The sequence below is a fragment of the Solanum lycopersicum genome, chromosome 1 (genome assembly GCF_036512215.1).
Source record: "Solanum lycopersicum chromosome 1, SLM_r2.1".
In the NCBI taxonomy this organism is placed as follows: Eukaryota; Viridiplantae; Streptophyta; class Magnoliopsida; order Solanales; family Solanaceae; genus Solanum; species Solanum lycopersicum.
Window position 1 is genome coordinate 86,484,658 of NC_090800.1, and position 13,404 is coordinate 86,498,061.

Genomic DNA, 13,404 nt, shown 5'->3' on the forward strand with positions numbered 1-13,404 from the left:
AATATTTCATAGCCTTTTTTTTGGAGTATTATCTAAATAAAAAAATAGGAAATTAATTTTAGGAAACCATCAAATAATTAAGACAAATAAATTTTTATTATCCGCGTATTTCTAAAGCAGATAAAAGGATATAATAGTCCAATCACGCGTAACTCAACGTATATAATGGAAGCATCTCTAACCAAAACAAGAGAGAAAAATGGCGTCGAAGGATTTTGTTTGGGTAAATTCTTCTTCTTCTTGGATACTGGGAATTTCCCTTTTTTGAACTAGTTCTTGATTGAGCAGTAATTTGTTGATTTATATGTTTATGGTTCAATGCTATTGTCAGATGGCCCATTATATCTTTTAGGATTTCACCTCAGCCATTGGTCATTCGGTTTAAAGGCTGATGATTTGATGAAGCAATGATTAAGCTACATGTATGACGTAATGATTAAGCTACATGTAATATATGGAAAAGAAGTAAAACAAAAGAAAATAATTATCAAGAACCTCTGTCCATGGAAACTTTGTTATGCAAGAAACTAGTAACCTTCATCTACCTCATTTGAATATTTGATTTTTGTGAAGTTTCATCTCTTTCCCCTAAAATATTAGGTTGTAGACGTTATCATTTGTATTTTTCCCTTCTTGATTTTGTTTTAACTGTTTGATGTGAAAGATGGGTATGAAATTATCATTGCTACTATTTCAGGGTACTGGTTCTTGAACAATTGTAGCAACACCAACTAGTTCTTGATTTATATGTTTGGGAACCATGAACAATGATGGGTGTTTTTGTTGACTTCGCTAGCTGCTTCAGATATCATGCCTTAAGAAGTCCAGGATAAAGCGTAACGCATCTGTCCAATGGGCAATTTTTTTTTACGTTTCAATGTTATTATCCTCAAAATTGCGCTCATTATATCTTTTTATGGTTTTACCTCAGCCATTGGTCATTCCGTTTAAAGGCATGCTGATAAATTTGATGGCGTAATAATTAAGCTAGCTACATGTAATATGAAAAAGAAGAAAATAAAGAAAAAGAATTATCAAGAATCTCTGTCCAGTCCCCTCCATGGGAACTTTTTTATTTAAGAAACTGGTAAGCTTTATTCACCTCATTCGAATATTTGATTTTTGTGAAGCATCATATCTTTTCTCTCAAAAATAATAGGTTTCGGTTCTGATTGTAGATTTTATCAATTGCTTACTTTCATTCACATAGCTAGCTGAGGCCGTATGTCAATTATGTGAATTGTTCATTCATTCTGTTAAATTAGGGCCCTTCTCCATGAGAAACACTTGTACTCACAAAACCATCGTTTTTGTCTATGAAATTGGATCCAAATAACTGGTTAAAATATTTGATCTTGAGCTAATCCTTTTTTACCTTCAAGTTATAAGAAAATTAGTATGATGTTACTATCCTTTAGGAAATGAATTTTTGATTGTGCAGAACCTTGTTCCTTTGCCATATTTTCTCAATGACCTTTTCTCCTTTTTTCATTTTCCTTTACCCTCGAAATATATCAGGTGAAGCAAACTTCTTAGGTGGTGTTGCTTATGCTAAGCGTGGTTGAAGGATTTGATACCGAGGCTGCAAAGAAGAGGTTTCTAAAGATGTATCTTTTAAAGGTGATTGTAATTTCATATATTACGAATCTCTACTCTCAAAGCACTGTCCTTTTAGACATGGTAACTGACCCGAGAACTGACAATTTAATTGATAAACTGACAGTCATTCGTAGTATGCAAAACCAAATTCTGGCATAGTTTTCCCTGGTGCCTTAGAACTTGTCTCTCAGGCATGTATAACCTGTGATGGAACTTGACTCTATGTCTTGCTCTTTCTGATTTTGTTACTTTTCATTAATTTGGTGATATGGTACAACAGTATAAAAAGACTGGTCATAAAGTTGCTGTTGCATTTAGTGCGTCAGGCCGGAATAAAGTTGATGCAAACTTCGCTGCAGCAGGTTTACCAATAACAATGTGAGTTAATTTAATGTGCTTTAACTGTGAATAGTTGCTTCTCGTTCCTCATTCAAGAAACAAAGAATTGTACTGAATCAACACCTAGAAAGAACTTTAGTTATTTAAATTATCAGTGTAGATATGTTTTATTGTAGAGCACAACTTGATATCTACTCCTGTGACACTTGGATTTTTAATGTGAGTTAATTTAATGTGCTGGACATAAACTTTTGTTGACATGATGAATCTGTTAGTCATGGAATCAGGCTCTCAGACTCTCAAATTTATGATCTTTTTATATGGTCCTGGGCAAGCCTTCCCTTATGAGCTAGCTTTTGGGGTTGAGTTAGACCTATGGTCCATTTCTTCACATGGTATTAGTGTCAGATCCATCGATCCATGTTATTATGCTTCTCTTTCTCAATATTGATCCCCCACGTTATGTTTTCTAGTCCTGGGCATGCCCCTGGCATGAGGTGGGTGGGTTTCTCCTTATATGATTTTGGGTAATCCTTCCATTATGAGCTAACTTTTGTGGTTGAGTTACGTTCAAGGTTCATATCTTCACGGTATATATGCAAACAAACACTATTCTTTGGTTGATAATGTAGTTTGCAAGAACATAGAACTCGGATGAAAATCACAGGTTCGCAGTGAAATAATTGAAATCTCCCTGCCTTCGTCTCCTTTGTCTTTACTTATCTTTTTATTTATTATTTGACCTCATATCCTTTTTCTTGGATTTAACAGGCTTGATGCAATTGTATCGGCTGATGCTTTTAGAACTTTGAAGCCTGCTCCTGATATTTTCTTGGCTGCATCATGGATTCTTGATGTTCCCACTAGTGAGGTAGTTTCCAGGATGTGCAATGCTGCTTTGCTACCACAATTTTTTTTTTTAGACACTTATCTGTGGGTAGTATGTGATGTTAATCTGACGAGAAACTTCTAGTTAACTAAGATATCACTGTGGTTCACATTCACATTATGTTTAAGTGAGAGTTCCCTACATCATTATTCATAAAAGACTGTAATAATCAGATTAAGCTAGCTGGAAAAGAAAATTTAAGCAAAGAAGAAACTAAAAACTTGATAAATATGTTAGAAACTTTTATGTTGAAAATTATATTTCTGGACAGAAAAGAGATGCTCAGTTCAGAACAGTTTTTCTAAATATGGATATGAAATAGTTGGGGGGGGGGGTGCATTATGAATTGCTGAAGGTTCATCGTCCGAGGATGATGAAGTTTTGAGGTGTTAAGTAGATCAGTGTTCTGTTTTTCAACCTTGGTAGACATTATCGTAATCCTCGATGTTGACAGTGAATTGTGATTGAAGATGCATTAGCTGGAGTACAAGCTTCCAAAGCTGCAGAAATGAGTTTTTTTTTTTAACTGAAAAAGAAAAACTATTTCTGCAGCTTTGGAATTTTTTACTCCAGCTAAGTTGTTGGTATCGTCAACCCTACTTGTACTTCCTTCATTTGTTGCATCTGCTGTATCAGCATCATTCTAATGTACCTGTTTGCATTTGGTTTTAGTGATCAATTTTTTCTTTGATGAAGTAAGTGTTTTATAAATCACATAGGCATCAAGGAGATGCATAGTTACAAAAAGAGGAGGAGATGCCGGCTCATAAAAAGATAACAAAAACATAAGTCTAAAGAGCTGTCAAATCCAAAGGTCTATCACAAGACTAAAGAGTTGATAAAATCCAAATAAGAGTACGGGTTATATGGGTAAGATCAATCCAGATAAAAAAGAATCTGGTTTATAATCTGGTTTAGTGATCAATTTGATTCCTTTTGTTTCTACATTCTTCAAGTATGTTGACTTACTTGCAGATGTATAGCTGTGACGACACTGTCAGAAGATACTTTAAAAGCAGCGGAGCCATCCCTCATCAGAAAGGAGATAAGCGATATTTCACTTGAAGGTATCCTCAATAATGACTCTGGTAGCCAAACTATGTTGCTAAATTAACATGTTAAGAACTTCCCTTTTCATTTACCATTGACAAATGTAGAATGCTGAAGCTCTTTTGTGTTATTTATGGAGAAACTTGCGAATAAGCTCTTTTTTGTAATGACTATAATTTGTTGGAGGATATCCTGTCCACTTTTTTGTATGGTTTAGCTGGAGTTTGAAAGATACCTTATGATTTACCAGAAGCAGAAGAAGAATGCTAACTATTGTCTTTTACCTAGTAGATGGAAAGCTGCAGGTTCTTGTGTTCCTCTAGCATATCATCTGTAGTTAATAGTGGCTCCCTTTCTATGCTTACTAGAGATGAAACTATTGATGACAAACAATGCAGATGTGATGGTGCAGGAATCTCAATCCATCAATGATATAGCTCTCTCTTCCCCTGACTCCAATATGACAGGGAGAGTCACAGAGCTGGATAATTATCCAATAAGTGAAGCCTGTGCCAACTAACTCATTTGGATCCACTTTTTTCAACTTCTGAGCACACTTTACAGATACCCTAATTGATGACGTTTGTTTGCTTAGCATGCTAGGTCGGAAAATGCTTGAATTCAAACTGAGAAGTATGGTGATTTCATTGCTGAAGAAACTATTACCTCACACTCAACCTTGACCAAAGCTTCACTCTGTGAGAAGTTTTTTTTTTGATATCTGTGTTAAAGCTTCTATGCTGGATAAATATTAAGCTTCTTTATCTTGCCCTGTTTATTCTATTACCTTAAAAATTATTTGCAGTGTGGGCCAGCCATGGGGATGATATAAGCATCCAGTATTCTGGTACTCCAGCTTTAAAGGGAAATTTTGTCTGGTAACAACTTTCTTGTTCTGCTAAAAGAAGATGGTATCATATGAAGGCAGCATTAATGCAAAACATATTTTTAGGGAGGGCAATAATATGAATACATATGTAGTAGGATTCAAACCCTGACCAAAGTTCGTAAATCAACGAACATTATATAACCATCATTGCCATTGTTACTAGTTTTGGCCAATTAAATTCATATCAAGAGTAAGAATCTGCGATTGGATCTTTAAATGCCAACTGTACAAATCTATCCCGAGATCATGATGGATATAGCATACAACTAAAAAAGTTACAGTCAACAAGCTGATTTTATGACCTCAAGCCTTTTCTTTTGTCGATCAATATCACAATAAAATCTACATTGTTGTTTGATAAGCAGATGTGGTCACTGAACAGCCCAGGAGGTTCTTGCTGACGGATGTAATGCCCTAACATGATACTACTTGAACAATTTTGTTGATGGTACTAAACATGTACTTACCAGCAATTAGTTGTTAGGTTGTATGTCATGTCAAGTTGGTAACGTTCATTATATGCTGTCACCTGCAACTTGGTTTCATACTAGTCCGCCATTTGAAAGTTTGGAAAGCATTCTTTAAATAGTACTTAGCTTCATGTATGCGCGCCATCTGCAAACTATTAACTGAACCTAGTATTATTATTTCCAGTGGGCTGCCATTTTATTGGATTAGCTTCTTGTTGACTACTAGGAGATACTCCCTCAGTTTCAATTTGTTTGTTTGATTTTGACTTGACCGGACTTCAAGATAATAACGAAATAATTTTGAGTCTTTTGTTCCTTTCAAGAAAAGGAAAACAAGTTTCTTTCTAAACAGGACTAAAAGGGAAAATAATACAAACAAATTGAAACAAATTGTAACAGGGAAGTACTTTAATGTTTTCCGAGGAAAGAAAGGACTTTGAACTAACACACATACTTTCTGCATTATTTTGTACTTAATTACATAACATCTGTTTGCACTACTAATTTCTAAGGATGTCGCAGAGTGTACTGATGTTGACACATCCATATATATGACTTCTATAAACCTAGCTGCATAATGCATACATGTGTTGCAATTATCAGAGTTTACAATTCTTGTGTTGGTATGTTCTGTATTTTGTATATCCCACTTACATTGATTCACAAAGGCGATGATTTGGTTATCAACTTTGTGTATCAGTGTCGGTAGCATTTAGATTATGATGGAGAAGGGAGATCCTTCTTAGAAATTATATACAAGTATGTGGCTTTTGGAACTTCCATATAGTGTTGAGCCTACTGATGGATCCAGTGGTTCGTGCTTGGAGAGAAATTTGCATGGATGGGTCTGTGAAACTATTGGGTTGCTTCTTTTACTCTTTATGAATTTCTTCCGGACTTAATTATTTAATAAGCTAATGATATTTCTTTTCTGGTACTTTTTCTTTTTGTTAGATGAGGTCCAACAGTCTGTTCGTTTCGTGTTCCCAAATTTCAGAAAATATTTGGTTTATACTAAAGCCTTTTGGCTGGTAAGTACTTTTAGGAAGAACTAAAAGATCATGATTTTTTTTTAGTTCAATAGCAGGTCAGCTCTCTGACGTACGTCAATAAATCTTGACATTATCAGAGATCTGTCTATTATATATGTCAAGAACGTACCCTTGTTTGCTCATTCTCTAGAATATTTTGTTCCATAAAACAATTACACATATACAAAGTATGTATCGATGTCTCGGTCTTGCTCAATTATACATTTGACGGGTATCTTACATCTCAGTTATTGAGCAAAAGCAGGACTATGAAATTTAAGACAAAAAGCTTATCATGTCATTGAAAAACATTTTTTGACTATTATCCTTATCTCAAAGAAGAATGAAAAGACATAACATGGTAGAAAGAAGTTGGCAGAGAAACATCAATTATGCATTTAATTGGTATCAACTATTCACCCCTATGAATTCTGTCCCTCTCCACATTTATCTCTTAATTACAAATCTTGAATAAAATCTTGTATTTCTCTATTTAGTCCAAACTCAGATCTACTCTCTCATTTTAGGTATGCTTCAAGTTTCACATTTTTCCAGTTCATTCGAAAGATTGCAACTTCTATGAAGAAAAAAAAATCATTTTTTTTATTTTCTTGGGTTTGCAGGTTGAAATCTTGATTATGATGTCGTCAAATGTGCATTCTAATGGAAATGCTCATTCACAAAATGCCCCATTCAAGTTTTTCATAGGCTGTGATCCCCGTGAAGATGTGGCTTATGAGGTCTGTCTTTACTCCCTTCTTAAAGTTTGGCCGATGGTTGGTTAATTAGAAGTTGCTTCCATTTATTTATGCCTATGACATGTGTTCCCTGTAACCTAATTTCTTTTCATCGTAGTTCTTCACTAAAATTATTACTACTATCAGATTTTATCATCAAATCTAGCCTTTTTAGGTCTCAGATTTTAAAGCAATCACCATTTGTTTTGGTGTTTCCCAGAGGTTTTTATACCATTCTTTCTATACAAAATGGGTGGATGACTCATATTTCACTGTAGAAATGTTTGTTCATCATATTTGCTTATCCATCTATCTACTGGCATGAAGATTATGTCACGAACCTATTATGCTTGTTACTTTATTAGCTCTGTAAAAAAACTTACCCCTGAATATATAAGTGAATTGACACAAATAGAGCTTTGCATCTTGATGATATTTCAATATCAGTTCGAAAATAGGTATTATGCTATTGTAAGTTATTCTTCAAGTTGCTAACATAGCTAGCACACTGTAGGACCACTGTTAATTTTATATTTGACTTAAATTATACACACTTACCTTGTAAAGAACTTTTATATTACCGGTGAAATTTAACTGGTTATAGATCAAAGGTTATTACCCTACTTTTACATTCCTATATCAAACCTGATATGGAGAGTGATATTATCATTTGATGGATTCTGTTACATATTTGTGTTTGTGGCTGCTCATAATTTTCTTTCCAGGTCCCGTGTTGCTTAAGGATTACCATTTGGTGGAGAAACTTGCCAACTTTGACCAGGAATGTATCATGGAATGTGTTGTTCATGCCCGAGGTGCTAGTGCCAAAGGGTTTTTTGAAGTTACTCATGACATTGCTCACCTTACCCGTGCTGATTTCCTTCGCGCTCCCGCCATCCAGACTCTATTCATTGTGAGATTCTTTACTGTTATTCAAGAGAAGGGGTAGTCCTGAAACTTTGAGGGACCCTCGTGTTTTGCTGTCAAGTTCTACACCAGAGAGGTAGGCCAAACATCAATTTGACGAGTTACAGCTACTATAGTTCTGTACCTTCGTACTTCAATTTCCATATACAGACTGGAGTATGCATGTTTTAGTGATTCCCTTATTAGCACACGGCTTAATAATAAGTACCTCAATTGCATGTTGGCTGGACTGCTTCATAGACAATGTTATGTTGCAATTCAAAAAAACGATATGAAGTTCATATAATTTTTTTCTTAGTGTATCTGCATCCCATAGGGATCCATCTTTAAGTACCCTGAATATGGGTCCATGCGTTTAGTAACTTTTCTAGTAGGTTATGAAATATGAAGCGTTGCTTAACATCATATTAGAGACTATCGGGCCCTGTGACATTCAGTAACTTTCAGTGAATTTTGTGCTGCCTAATTTTCATGAATCACACCCGTTTTTTCGTATACTTTTTGGGAAATGGTCTCATTGCTTTATAAATATGCATGTGTTTGTGATTTGGTTAGTTGCATTTGAAGTTAATCCTTAATTTCTGCTCAATTTGCAATATACCATCAGAGAAACTTTGATCTGGTAGGGAACAACTTCCCCTTCTTCTTCATCCGTGATGGAATGAAGTTCCCTGACATGGTCCATGCTCTGAATCCAAACTCTGGAGTCCCATATCCAGGAGAATTGGGGGTCCTGGAATTTCTCTCATCATCCTGAAAGCCGATACATGTTCATTTTCCCCTTTTGACGATATTGCTATTCCACAAGATTACAGGCATATGGACGGGTCTGGTGTCCACACATTTACATTGATCAACAGGGCTGGGAAATCAACTTATGTGAAGTTCCACCCGGGAAGCCCACATGTGGTGTCATGTCCTTGCTGGAAGAAGAGGCAGACCGAGTCGGAGGAGCAAATCACAGCCACGCTACTTAGGACCTCTATGACTCTACTGCAGCTGGAAATTATCCTGAATGGAAGATCTTCATTCAGACTATGGATCCGGATCATGAAGACAGATTTGACTTTGATCCACTTGATGTGACAAAAACTTGGCCAGATGATATCTTGCCTTTGCAGCCCGTGGGAAGACTAGTTCTGAATAAGAACACTGATAACTTCTTTAATGAGAATGAGCAGCTTGCTTTCTGCCCTTCTATTGTGGTTCCAGGGGTTTATTACTCAGATGAGAAGATGCTTCAAACTCGTATTTTCATCTATTCTGATACCCTAAGGTATCGACTTGGACTAAACTATTGCAACTTCCTGCTAATGCTCCAAAGTGTGCTCATCACAGCAATCACTATGATGGCTCTATCAATTTTATGCACAGGGATGAGGAGGTACATTTTCTCTTCTTCCATTACAGAACATATCCATCCATGGATATCTGATCTTAATCTTAAGATTTCTTACACCGTTAATTAAGTTTCCTTTATTTTTACCATGTATAAGATAAAATTACTTTTCTAGCGAAGGTGATATAATAACTTAGAAAGATATGGGAATAGCCAGTTATTCTGCACTGATATTGTAAAAGTTCTTTACATGTCAGTATATATAACTTAAATTCTATGCTAATACTGCATAATACTGATGCGTTAGTGCAGCAAATGCGCTTTTTGCTTAGCTTGGAAGTGTTCATGCACATTGAAGTAGTTCGTTTGATATGTAGACTGTAGTGTTGTGACTTCAGTTTATTAAATGTCTTGGTTTATTTATGTTTTTAATTATGGTGAGACTTTATAATAGTTAATGCATGGTTATTTAAAGATCAGCTACTTCCGTTCAAGGTATGATCAAGTTTGCCATGCTGAGATGTATCCTATTCCTTCAACAGTCTGCTGTGGTAAACGAAAGAAGGTTTGTTCCTTTTTACCTATTATGTAATAAAGCTTGAGGCTGAATTAAGACTGTAACTTCTTAAGCAGTGTAACTAGATATCCAGGAAATGCATATTGACGTGGACCGTTAATCCAAAACAAGACTTTTTTTAACTTTTGTGCTGCTGAAATTTCTTACAGTGTATCATTCAGAAATAGAACAATTTTGAGCAAGCAGGAGAAGGGTACTCCACAATTCATTAGTCCTAAATCTCATCTCCTCCATTCTGTTTTTTTTTTCATTCACTGGCAAGGACACTTTATTCGTCGGTGGGTGGAGGCCTTCTCTGATCCTCGTATCACTTTTGAAATACGCAACACTTGGATCTCATTCTGGTCTCAGGTCAGCATTCCATCAGCCAAACAGGCACTTAAAATGTCTTTATCTCGAGATCATGATGGAGATAACATAAACTAAAAAAGTTATAGTCAACAAATTGCTATTATGACCTCAAGCTTTTTCTTTCGTCGATCAATGCCACTATAAAATCTACATTGCTGTTTGATATGCAGATTTGATCACAGAACAGGCCTGGGTGGTTCTCACTGATGGATGTAATGCCCTAACACGATACTAGTTGAACAATTTTGTTGATAGTACTAAACAGGTAATGATGCTTTCTTACCAGTAATTAGTTGTTACTCAGGTTTGTATGTCATATGAAGTTGGTAGCGTGCATTATATGCTGTCACTTGCAACTTGGTTTCACACTAAATTGCCAGTTGTAATTTTGGAAAGCATTTTTAAAATAGTACTAAGCTTCATATATGTGAGCCATCTGCAAAGTATTAACTGAACCTAGTATTATCATTCGCAATATGCTGCCATTTTATTGGATTAGGTTCTTGTTGACTACTAGGAGATACTCTCTCAGTTTCAATTTATTTATTTGATTTTGATTTGACATTGAGTTCAAGAAAATAAATAAAGAATTTTGAATCTTGTGTTCTTTAAGTCAAGAAAAGGAAAAAAACATTTTTTTTAGAACGGAATAAAAGGAAAATTCAAACAAATAAACTGAAAAGGGGGAGTACTTTAATGTTCTCCGAGGAAAGAAAGGACTTTGAACTAACACACATAATTTCTGCATTATTTTGTTCTGTTAATTACATCACAAGTTGTTCTGATTGCACTACTAATTGCTAAGGATGTCACAGAGTGTACTGATGTGACACATCCATATATATTACTCGTATCAACCTAGCTGCATAATGCATACATGTGTTGCAAGTAAATTCTTGTGTTGGTATGTCTATATTTTTCATATCCCACTTAAATTGATTCGCAAAGGCAATGATTTGGTAATCAACTTTGTGTTTCTCTGTATCATTTTAATGCTGATGGAGAAGGGCGACCTTCACAGAAATTATATACAAGGATGTGGCTTTGGGAATTTCCAGATCAGTATGTTGTTGGGCCTACTTATGGATCCTGTGGTTTGTGCTTGGAGATCAGTTTGCTTGGATGTGTCTGTGAGACTAATAGGTTGCTTCTTTTACTCTTTATAAATTTCTTCCGGACATAAATTATTTATTAAGCTAATGATATGTACTTGTTCGCTATGTTAGATGAGGTTCTAAAATGCAGTTCAATTCGTGTTCCCAAAATTCAGAAAATATTTGGTGTTATAGACATGCTAAAGCTTTTGGCTGGTAAGAACTTAGGAAGAGCTACAATATCAGGATTTTGTTTTTTATATTCAATAGCAGGGCAGCTCTCTGACATACATCAATAAATCTTTACATTATCGAAAAAAATGTCTGTTATATATGTCAAGAATGTACCCTTTGTTGCTCATTTTCTTGAAGATTTTTTTTTCCGTAAAATTATCATACACATATACAAAGTATATACCAATGTCTTGGTCTTGCCCAATTATGCATTTGACAGGTATCTTGCATTTTAGGTGTTGAGCAAAACCAGGACTATGAAATTTAGAACAAATTTTATCATGACATTGGAAAACATATCCTTATCTCAAAAGAAGATTGAGAAGACATAGCATGGTAGAAAGAAGTTCGAAGAGAAATATGAATTATGCATTTTTTAGGTATCAATTAAGGTTGCTCTGATCTTGCATTCAGGTTCATATGTACTGGTCATAACGATCCGTGAATGTGTTGGATCTTACTTTGGCACCCTATCTTGAAAGTTTCATCGATGAAATTTTATCCTTGCTATCAGTCTCTCAAGAACTCTACTGCTGAAAAGGTCGGTTTTCGATTTCCTAGTTAATTTCCTACCCTATTTATTTTTAATCTCATGCTGGTGTCTTCTATTTCTGTTCCTATGATATTGCTTTGGCTTTTGGCAGAAAACATGGAAGCTTAGTTTGCGGCACTGCTTAATGTCATAAAGAGAACTCCTGGTCTGTACTTCTCTTGTGATGTCAATATAAGATTGAGGTGAATTGTTTTTTCAATCCTTTTTACTGCTTGTGTTGCCTTTTTTCTTCTTTCCTTGTCTTGGGGTACCATTAGAAGTTAAATAACAGCCTAGCTGCACGGCAGAGTAAGTCCACAAAGAGTACAGAAATGGAGCAAATATGCTGTAGTCAATAGTCACTTTCGATTTGACCTTATCTAAAATAGTCACTTAAGATTCTGCGTGTTTCTGATATCTAACTACTCCATGCCTTTAGTTTTCATATCTGATGACTAGTTGCTGTTTATGAGATGATTAAGGGGACATCTCACGTGGTAACTTGCACTCTAATGATAGGGACAGTCGAGTAGAAAAAAAGGAAGTGCAAGAATGATAGTCACCTAGTTTCAACAGGTTTGTTATTCTTGATTATCACAAAAACTTGCAGTTCTTTAAGCTTCGGAATTTCTCATTGGAATGTCAGTTTTCAATGAACCTTAAAAGACATGTATCTATCTTTGTTTGGATCTAAGTCTCTCTTGAATTGATGTTTTGGGGATGGACCTAAGTTGGTACAGTTGTAGAGACTAAACATGATGCAATTGCTATTTTTGTGGTCCAACTCCGTGAAAATGAATTGGTAGATTTCTTGATCGTCTCTTTGATTGGATATGATTTATCCTATTTTGGTGTATGAATTCCCTCGGATGAAGAAATGTTTAAGCCAAAAAGAAAACAGGATAGGAGATGAATGAGGGGAACAGATGAAAAGTGAGACACATGGCATCAAGATTAATCTTTGCAGCAAATTAGAAGTTCTTTTACCTGTTTCATTAAAAAAAATTACGGAGTAGAAGATGCTATTTAGAAGTCATCAATGAACCTTAAAAGACATGTATCTATCTTTGTTTGGATCTAAGTTTCTCTTGAATTGATGTTTTGGAGATGTATATAGTTTCTCTTTGTAGGTTAGTTGATTTGCTTTTTGAGGCATAGGCTTCTTGTTGTCCTTCTTCGTATATATCACCATCTGTTATTTATTGTGTTTTAATTATCATATTGTTTTGTTATTTTATTTTTATCTCGTAAAACATAAGATTGTCTGCTATAAAATGTCTTCCGACAAACAAAAAAAAAAGAAAAAAGACGTGAATATTCCAAAAACATTACCGTGACTTTCTAAA

The 13,404-nt window shown here is 35.1% G+C and overlaps 1 pseudogene; it reads left to right on the plus strand.

Annotated features, from left to right (window-relative positions):
* Positions 1-111: 111 nt before the first annotated feature.
* LOC101247673 (catalase isozyme 1-like) lies at positions 112-13,277 on the plus strand (annotated as a pseudogene).
* The last annotated feature ends 127 nt before the right edge of the window (positions 13,278-13,404 follow it).